Consider the following 9,396-nt stretch of genomic DNA (forward strand, 5'->3'; position numbering starts at 1 on the left):
ACTGTGGAGAAGCACAATGCTTGCTGCCCCTGAGGCGTAGGCACGGAATGCGCTGTGGCTTCCCCGTGACCTTGCTCCCCAGCAGCATTCCCATGCTCCCGGCCTCGCCCACGGCCTAGTCCACATCCCTTACCAGTAGCCTTGCGCATTTATAGATGGTTTTGATGGTTTGGTGGGTACACACCGTGACAACCTGGATGAAGCGTATATAGCCTGATAATTAGAATGTATATCCCACTGCTTTTTTGTGGGTACACACTGTGACAACCTGGATGAAGCATATATAGCCTGATAATTAGAATGTATATACCACTGCTTTTTGAGGGGTACACACCGTGACAACCTGGATGACGCATATTTAGCCTTATAATTAGAATGTATATCCCACTGCTATTTGGGGGATACACACCGTGACAACCTGGATGAAGCGTATATAGCCTGAGAATTAGAATGAATATCCCACTGCTTTTTTGGGGTACACACCGTGACAACCTGGATGAAGTATATATAGTGTATATGAGAATTTCAGTGTATAACCCTTAGATTCGGGGGGGGGGGATATCTGTTGAACCCTGGATTAAGCGTATATAGGGAATATGGGCATACAATTTCAGTGTATCCCACTTAGCTTAATCCCCACCGCAGAAAGCCGAGTTGCGCAGATACAGCCTGGCTTAATTGTTGTGAATCCCACTTTAGCGGTTGTGGGTAGACACTGTGCCAAGCTTGTTTGAGCTTCTCCCTTTAGTGTAGCTCTTAAAAGAGCTGTTGTGGTTCTTCTTCTTTGCTATTCCTTCCTAGCAGAATCTAAAACCTAACTAGCCCTCAGCAGATGTCTCACTCTAACTAAGGGCAAGCACAAATGAATCGGAGATGATGCCGCCTATTTGTTTGAATCAGAGGTCACGTCCTCGGCAGCCAATGGCTTTTTCCTAGTTTTTTCAATGCCTCCGTTGTCATAGTTCCTGCCCCACCTCCCCTGCGCTGTTATTGGTGCAGAAAAAGCACCAGGGAAGGTGGGAGGGGAATCGAACTGTAAGTGCATTTTCAACGCGGTGTTCGTATCGAATTGAACATTGCATGATCTCCGATCGAACATGTACTCGATCGAACGCTGTTCGCTCATCTCTACATTTTATTTCTCCTTAACGTACACTCAGCACCCCATCTTCACAGAAAACCGTCCAGAAATGTAGATATTTTATGTATAGTATGGTTATAAGTATTCAAACACTTTGCTCAGTATTGAGTATTTGCACCCTTTTGAGCTTGTACAGCCATGAGTCTTCTTGGGAATGATGCAACAAGTTTTTCACATCTGGATTTGGGGATCCTCTGCCATTCTTCCTTGCAGATCCTCTCCAGTTTCGTCAGGTTGGATGGTGAACGTTGGTGGACAGCCATATTCATGTCTCTCCAGAGATGCTCAATTGGATTTAGGTCAGGGTTCTTGCTCGGCCAGTCAAGAATGGTCACAGAGTTGTTCCGAAGCCACTCCTTTGTTATTTTAGCTGTGTGCTTAGGATCATTGTCTTGTTAGAAGGTGAACCTTCGTCCCAGTCTTAGGTCCAGAGCACTTTGGAAAAGGTTTTTTTTTCCAGGATATCTCTGTACTTGTCCCCATTCATCTTTCCTTCAATTGCAACCAGTAGTCCTGCCCCTGCAGCTGAAAAACACCCCCATAGCATGATGCTGCCACCACCATGTTTCACTGTTGGGATTGTATTGGGCAGTTGCTGAGCAGTGCCTGGTTTACACATACCTCTTAGAATTAACACTAAAAAGTTCAATTTTTGTCTCATCAGACCAGAGAATCTTATTTCTCATAGTCTGGGAGTGTTTCATGTGTTTATTGGCAAACTCTATGTGTGTTTTCATGTCTTGCACTGAGGAGAGGCTTCCTTCGGGCCACTCTGTCATAAAGCCCCAACTGATCAAGGGTAGCAGTGATTGTTGATTTTGTGGAAAATTTTTCCATCTCCCTACTGCATCTCTGGAGCTCCACCACAGTGATCTTTGGGTTTTTCTTTACCACTCTCACCAAGGCTCTTCTCCCACCATTGCTCAGTTTGGAAGGACGGTCAGGTCTAGGAAGAATTCTGGTTGCCCCAAACTTCTTCCATTTAAGGATTTTAGAGTCCACTGTGCTCTTAGGAACCTTGAGTGCTGCAGAAATTCTTTTGTAACCTTGGCCAGATCTGTGCATTGCCACAATTCTGTCTCTGAGCTCCTTGGCAGTTCCTTTGACCTCATGAGTCTCATTTGCTCTGACTTGCACTGTGAGCTGTGAGGTCTTATATAGACAGGTGTGTGCCTTTCCTAATCAAGTCAAATCAGTTTAATTAAACCTAGCTGGACTCCAATGGAGTAGAACCATCAGAAGGAAATGGACAGCATGAGAGCTAAATATGAGTGTCAAAGCAAAGGGTCTGAATACTTATGACCATGTGATATTTAATTTTTTCTCTTTCAATAAATTCGCAAAAATATCTACACTTCTGTACATTTCTGAGGGGTTTTCTGTCAAGATGGGTGCTGAGTGTACATAATGAGAAATAAAATTAACTTTGATTTCAGCAAATGGCTGCAACAAAACAAAGAGTGAAAAATTTAAAGTTGTCTGCATACCTTCCATACCCAGTGTATGTATGTATAAATATATATATATATATATATATATATATATATATATATATATATATACACACAGAGAGAGAGAGAGATAGATGATAGATAGATAGATAGATAGATAGATAGATAGATAGATAGATGGATAGATAGATAGATAGATAGATAGATAGATAGATAGATAGATAGATAGATAGATAGATAGATAGATAGATCTATATATGCACTTGTGTAAACAGAGAAACTTAAAATATTTTGTTAAGAATAACAACAATGGGTCAGTCACCAGAGAGGATAAATAAAACACAAGAAATTGCTAAATATTTTTTTCTTATTAGCAAAGACTGTATATTGTGTGAACAACAAGAAACTGCTTATTATATATAACCTTGTATTTATATTATGAATAAATGTTAACTCCAGCCCAAAAAAAAGTCCTTAACAAAACATTTTTTACAGGATTGTCTTGTCAGTAAAAAAAACGCATGCTTAAAGAAGGTGTATATTGATGAAATTACTCTTTCACAAGTACTGCCTGACAATATTAGATTATTGTCAATGAAAGGATTTACTGTCTGTGCAGTAGAAGAAGAAGCACAGATTCCCTCCAGTTACTGTCTATGAACCTATCCTATGTCTATTAAAATATGGCACTGATCTGCCTGTGTAATTGCTTGATTCTCTAAATTCTCCCAGTCCCATAACTATTACTGGAATTCCTAGTTCCTTTTCTAAACCTTGCTAGCCAGTGATGCAGGGATATGGATCACAGATCTATTTGTATGTCTGCCATTACAGCATTGACTAACGGCTGATCACAAGTGTCAAAACTTTTATACTCCAAGCTTTTATATGACATCAGGACTGTAAGGTTCATCTACCACTGTCTATTAGCTGAGATGATGTTGTTACCACATCACAGATATGTGTAAGTCATTGCACATATATATGCTTTGTATTTCTGATCGAACACATGGTAGTGGCCATTTTCTTGTAGCATGGCCATTTTTGTTAGTCCGCAAGCAGTTTCATTAAAAACTATTTGGTGTATTTGGGTCAAATGTGGTTGAAAATAAATTAGTATGTGTCAGAAAGAATCTGTGGTCGCAATTTTGTGAGGTACTTCATGCCATTCCTAGTTCAGAAAGCAAAATCCAATAGGTAGTAGAGCTCTGCTAAGGTAAACCAAAGTTACTGCCATATTGGACATGTAATGTTGTACAGGGTATGGACCTGGTGGCTCCCATTATAGTCAATGGGTTGAACACCATTAATGTCAGCTGTTTTAGTAGTCCCTGTGTGTGTTGTTCTGATCCTGATGAAGATGCAGATGTGAACACAGTGTTAAATGCTAGTAAAAATACTCAATCCTTTTTTAAAAAAAAAAAAAAAAAAAGCCTGTTTAGATAATATTACTTATTTTTTACTTAAATGTCTTGTTCTTGCATTTAGAAAAACAAAGACAACATCAGAATTAAGCAGATAAACTAGCCATAAGGGTTAAATAAGAGGTGGAATTGAGGAAGATGAAAAAGGTAGGAAATAATTAGCTTTATGGTCTCATGAAATAGTACAAAACAGGTACGCTTGAAGATCAATTCACTCTAACAGCTATGCATTGGATACATTGATTTGCATTTTTAAGTAGAAAATTGGCAATCAATGTAAAATGCATATTTAATACGTTTCTCTAATTCTGCAGAAAATGTTGATTTGTCTGATTTAACAGTAAAATGAATTGGTGAAGGAGTTTAATATCCAGGACTACATTTTCCTTATAATGATGAATTCACATTTTGTCAAACAAAGCTAACTTTCAAAAAATATTCTACAATATTTTACCATATAATACCTGTATCATTTAAGCATTTTTTTTCTCCGTAATAGAGGTGAGAAAACTATTTCATTACAACTGAACACTTTGTGATTCAGACTTAGTAAAATGTACATTGCACAGTGAAAATAAAGAGGAGACACATGGATGTGACATCCTGGCACCACCTGATAGCCTTTCTATAGTATATAAGAAGCTGTGGGCTGGAGGAAGAGCCATCTTAGTCATAGTTAAGTTAGGGAACAGATGTTATTCATTACTGCATGATCCATAGGAATTATTCTATTTTCTTCTGCAATACACTGTCTACCAATAAGTATTTGGACACCTGGGGTAGAATAGAAAAACAACATTTATTCCTATTCAATAGTAGAACCCTGCAAATGTGCTTCCTTACAGATGGTATTGAGCGACACAATACTCCCGATTGCCTGGTGAAACTCCTGGTGTATGTGAACCATTGGTTGGGTGAGGTTCTTAAGAATTTCTTTATCAGCACCCGTCGGTCTCCATTTCACAGTTTTGGGGGTCTGCCGACTCAGAGCACATTCTTACAATCGTCGTTCACCTTCCACTTCATAATCACATAGGCCACTGTCGATTTTGGGTAATTCAGTTTGCTTGCTATGTCCCTTAAGGATCAACCATTTCTGTGGTACCCAACAATTACCCCTTTCTCGAAATCGGACATATCTGCACTTCATGGCATCTTGCATGCGACTAATGCCAATGCTGTTTTCTATTTAACAGCAGAAGGTGTGACATACATCACGACCGCAGATATGTATCTTCATTTGCATGGATGTCCAAATATTTTATTTTTTTTTTATGGTAGAGTTGGAAGGGACCTCAAGGGCCATCGGTCCAACCCCCTGCGAGTGCAGGTTTTCCTAAATCATCCCAGCTATATGTTTATCCAGATTGCGCTTGAAGATTTCCATTGATGGAGCACCCACCACCTCCCGTGGCAGCCTATTCCACTCTCTCACTACCCTCACTGTCAGAAAGTTTTTCCTAATGTCTAATCTGTATCTCTTTCCCTTTAGTTTCATCCCATTGCTTCTTGTACTTCCTTGTGCTAATGAGAACAGGGTAGATCCCTCTGCACTGTGACTACCTTTCAGATATTTGTAGACTGCTATTAAATCTCCCCTCAGCCTTCTCTTCTGCAAACTAAACAATCCCAGTTCTTTTAGCCGCTCCTCATAGGACATGGTTTGCAGACCTTCCACCATTTTGGTTGCTCTTCTCTGGACTTGCTCCAATATATCGATGTCTTTCTTGAATTGAGGCGCCCAGAACTGTACACAGTATTCCAGGTGTGGTCTGACCAGGGAAGAGTACAGCGGAATAATGACCTCTCTTGATCTAGATTCAATGCTTGTCTTAATACAACCCAGAATTTTATTAGCCTTTTTTGCAGCAGCACCGCACTGTTGGCTCATGTTGAATTTGTGATCTACTATTATGCCCAAGTCCTTTTCCCCTATGCTATCACTTAGTTCTATTCCTCCCATACTATATATGTTTTTTACATTTCTGTTACCCAGATGTAGAACTTTGCATTTGTCCCTGTTAAATACCATTTTGTTCGCCTCAGCCCATTGTTCCAGTGTGTCTAAGTCCTTTTGAATACACTCTCTCTCCTCTCTAGTGTTGGCTATTCCTCCTATCTTCGTATCATCTGCAAATTTTATGAGTTCCCCAATAATTCCATCGTCCAGATCATTTATAAAGATATTAAAAATACTAATACTAATACTAAAGATAATAAAATACTTATTGGTAGACAGTGTACACAACACTGACAGCAGAAACATTTGCAACAGAGCTCAAGAATCATAGGAGGAGGAGAAGTAGAACAAAGTTTACTCAGATTTAACCAATTACAGACACATATTGATAGAAATTACAGGTAGGAGTGAGGGAGAATATTTCTTCTGTGAGCCAGACTGCAGCAACAATACAGACAATGGACCCTTTCATTGCCAATAATCTAATTTTTTCTAAGTTTGGTTTGCAATAGAGCAGTTCTACCTGTGACTGTGAGTGTCTTTGTCATGTTGTAACATTGATTGGTATACTATCTTCTATTCCACCCAACTGTGCTTGCTGTTGTGCATCTCCCTTCCACTCATGCTGTAACATTGAATGGTATATGATCTTAACATTGAATGGTATATGATGTGTTCTCTGTTATCTGTACTTGTGTCAGTCTTGTGATGCTCAGTGATTTTATGATTGTTTCTGGTCAGTGTTTTCTTGTATCAAAACAGCCCAGTCTCCTCATGTGTCACAGTTTGTAGATTGATTAGTTAACAACTTGAATTAGTGCTAGTTATGAAGTTCTACTTCCCTATATAAATAGATACAGTTTATGGGGGAAGCATTTACAGTGCAGGGGGGCATTTTCTTATGCAGCATCCATCTTAACCGAAGTGCAGATTAACCAAAACTTACACATAACACTTAAACAGGGCACAAGACAGGCAAACCATGGAAGAACACCAGGTAAACAATTTTATTAACAAGGTATTGGCAATGAAAGGGTCCATTGTCTGTATTAGTGCTGCATCTATCCAAACCCTGGCCCTTTCACTAACTTTTCCTGCACATATAGAAGTCCTACAAATCTCATCAACATTCACTGTGTACCTTCTCCTCCTCTTTCCCCTGTCTCTTTTAACTGCTCTCTCTGGAACGCCCGCTCAGTGTGTAACAGACCAGAATATATTAATGACTTATTCCTTAAAAAATCTCTCAACATGCTTGTCCTTACTGAAACTTATGTCCAAGCATTCAGACACAAACTCCCCTGCTGCTCTGTCTCATGGTGACCTACAATTTTCACACAATTCTAAGCCTGAAAACAAGTGGGGTGGTGTGGTGGGGACTTCTGTTGTCACATTACATTTTTCAGGTCATTCCGCCAGTTCCTTCACTCACATTTCCCTCATCTGAAGTCCATGCTATCAGACTTTTCCACCCACTCCCACCACTCACCCTACCAATTTCTGGATCATTTCACTTTTTATCAAGCAAAATTCTTACCTTCATCATGGGTGACATTAACATACCTATTGACACCCATGTCTCCCCAGCTGCCTCGCAGTTTCTCTCAATGACCACTTCTTTTGGTCTTTCACTGTTTCTCTTCCGTCACACATGTAGCTGACAACACGATTGATCTTGTCTTCCATTGACTCCTCAGTTTCTAAATTTATTAATTCTTCTCTGCTGCTCTCTGATCATAACCTTCTATCTCTCACCATCAGTGCTCTCTCCCCTTCACAGGACACACCTACCCCTCACACATATAGGAACTTGTGTGCTATCGACAACCAGCACCTCTCAGATACTCTACAGTCCTCTCTGTCCCCCATTTCTTCAATCTCCTGTCCCAATCTGGCCACCAGTCACTATAATGAGACCCTTAAAAGTGTATTGGATGAGGTGGCTCCCCCCTCCAATCGAAAATTTCAACATAGGAGGCAGCAACTCTGGCACACATCACACACACGTTTTCTTCAGTGGTGCTCTAGGTGTGCTGAATGTCTGTGCAGAAAATCACGTTCACCTGCAGATTTCCTCCGCTTCAAATTTATGCTTAAAACATATAGTTCTGCCCTTTACCTCACCAAACAAGACTATTTCACTGCCCTCATCTCTTCTCTCTCCTGTAACCCTAAAAGGGTCTTTGAAACTTTTCACCCCTTACTCACACCCAAGGTGCAGGCATCATTCACAGACTTTAGTGCAAAGGACCTTATTTCCATGACAAAATTTATAACATCCATCAGGAAATAACTGCCCAATCCCCAGGTCACATGTATTACCAACCGCACTTCAGACTGTCCATTGTTATCTTTTGAACCTGCTACAGAAGAAGTATCCTAGCTACTTTCTTCATCTCACCCTACAACCTGCAGCGGTGACCCCTTCCCCTCACACCTTCTCCAATCTCTGTCGTCTGCTGTCATGACTTACCTTACTAAAATATTTAACCTCTCTCTCTTCTGGAATTTTCCCATCCTCTTTCAAATATGCAGTGATAACCCCGCTATTGAAAAAAATCCTCCCTTTACCTGTCCTGTTCTGCTATTGACCCGTCTCTAACCTCTTCTTCATTTCCAAAATCTTGGAACGCCTGGTCTATTTTCGTTTGATCCGCTATCTCTCTCCTATCTCTCTGCTTGACCCCTTACAATCTGGCTTTTGCACTCTGCACTGTACTGAAACAAAAGTCTCCAATGATCTCCTGATGGCTAAATCCAATGGTGACTTCTCTCTTCTTATTCTTCTGGACCTCTCTGCAGCTTTTGACACTGTTGACCATCATCTCCTCCTCACTATGCTCCACTCAGTCGGCCTCAAGGACAATGCGCTCTCCTGGTTCTCCTCTTATCTCTCAGACCGCACTTTCAGTGTATCATTTGCGGGCTCTGTTTCTTTCACTCTTGCCCTTGCCGTTGGGGTTCCTCAGGGCTCAGTCCTAGGTCCCCTGCTCTTCTCTCTGTACACAGCCCCCATTGGGCAAACCATCACCAGATTTGGCTTCCGGTACCATCTTTATGCTGATGACACCCAATTATACACATCTTCCCATGACATCACCCCTGCACTAATACAGAACACCAGTGACTCTCTCTGCTGTCTCAAATATCATGTCTTCGCTCTATCTGAAACTAAATCTCTCTAAGACTGAACTACTACTGTTTCCACCATCTAATAGAACTGTCCCTGATATATCCATTGCAGTCTCTGGCCTTACTATAACTCCTAGGCAGCATGCCCACTACCTCGGGGTTGTGTTTGACTCAGACCTTTCTTTCACCCCCATATCCAATCACTGGCACGCTTGTGTCATTTCAACCTCAAAAACATCTCCAGAATACACCCTTTCCTTACCATAGAAACATTAAAGACATTTGTTG

The sequence above is a fragment of the Leptodactylus fuscus genome, chromosome 1 (assembly GCF_031893055.1).
Source record: "Leptodactylus fuscus isolate aLepFus1 chromosome 1, aLepFus1.hap2, whole genome shotgun sequence".
In the NCBI taxonomy this organism is placed as follows: Eukaryota; Metazoa; Chordata; class Amphibia; order Anura; family Leptodactylidae; genus Leptodactylus; species Leptodactylus fuscus.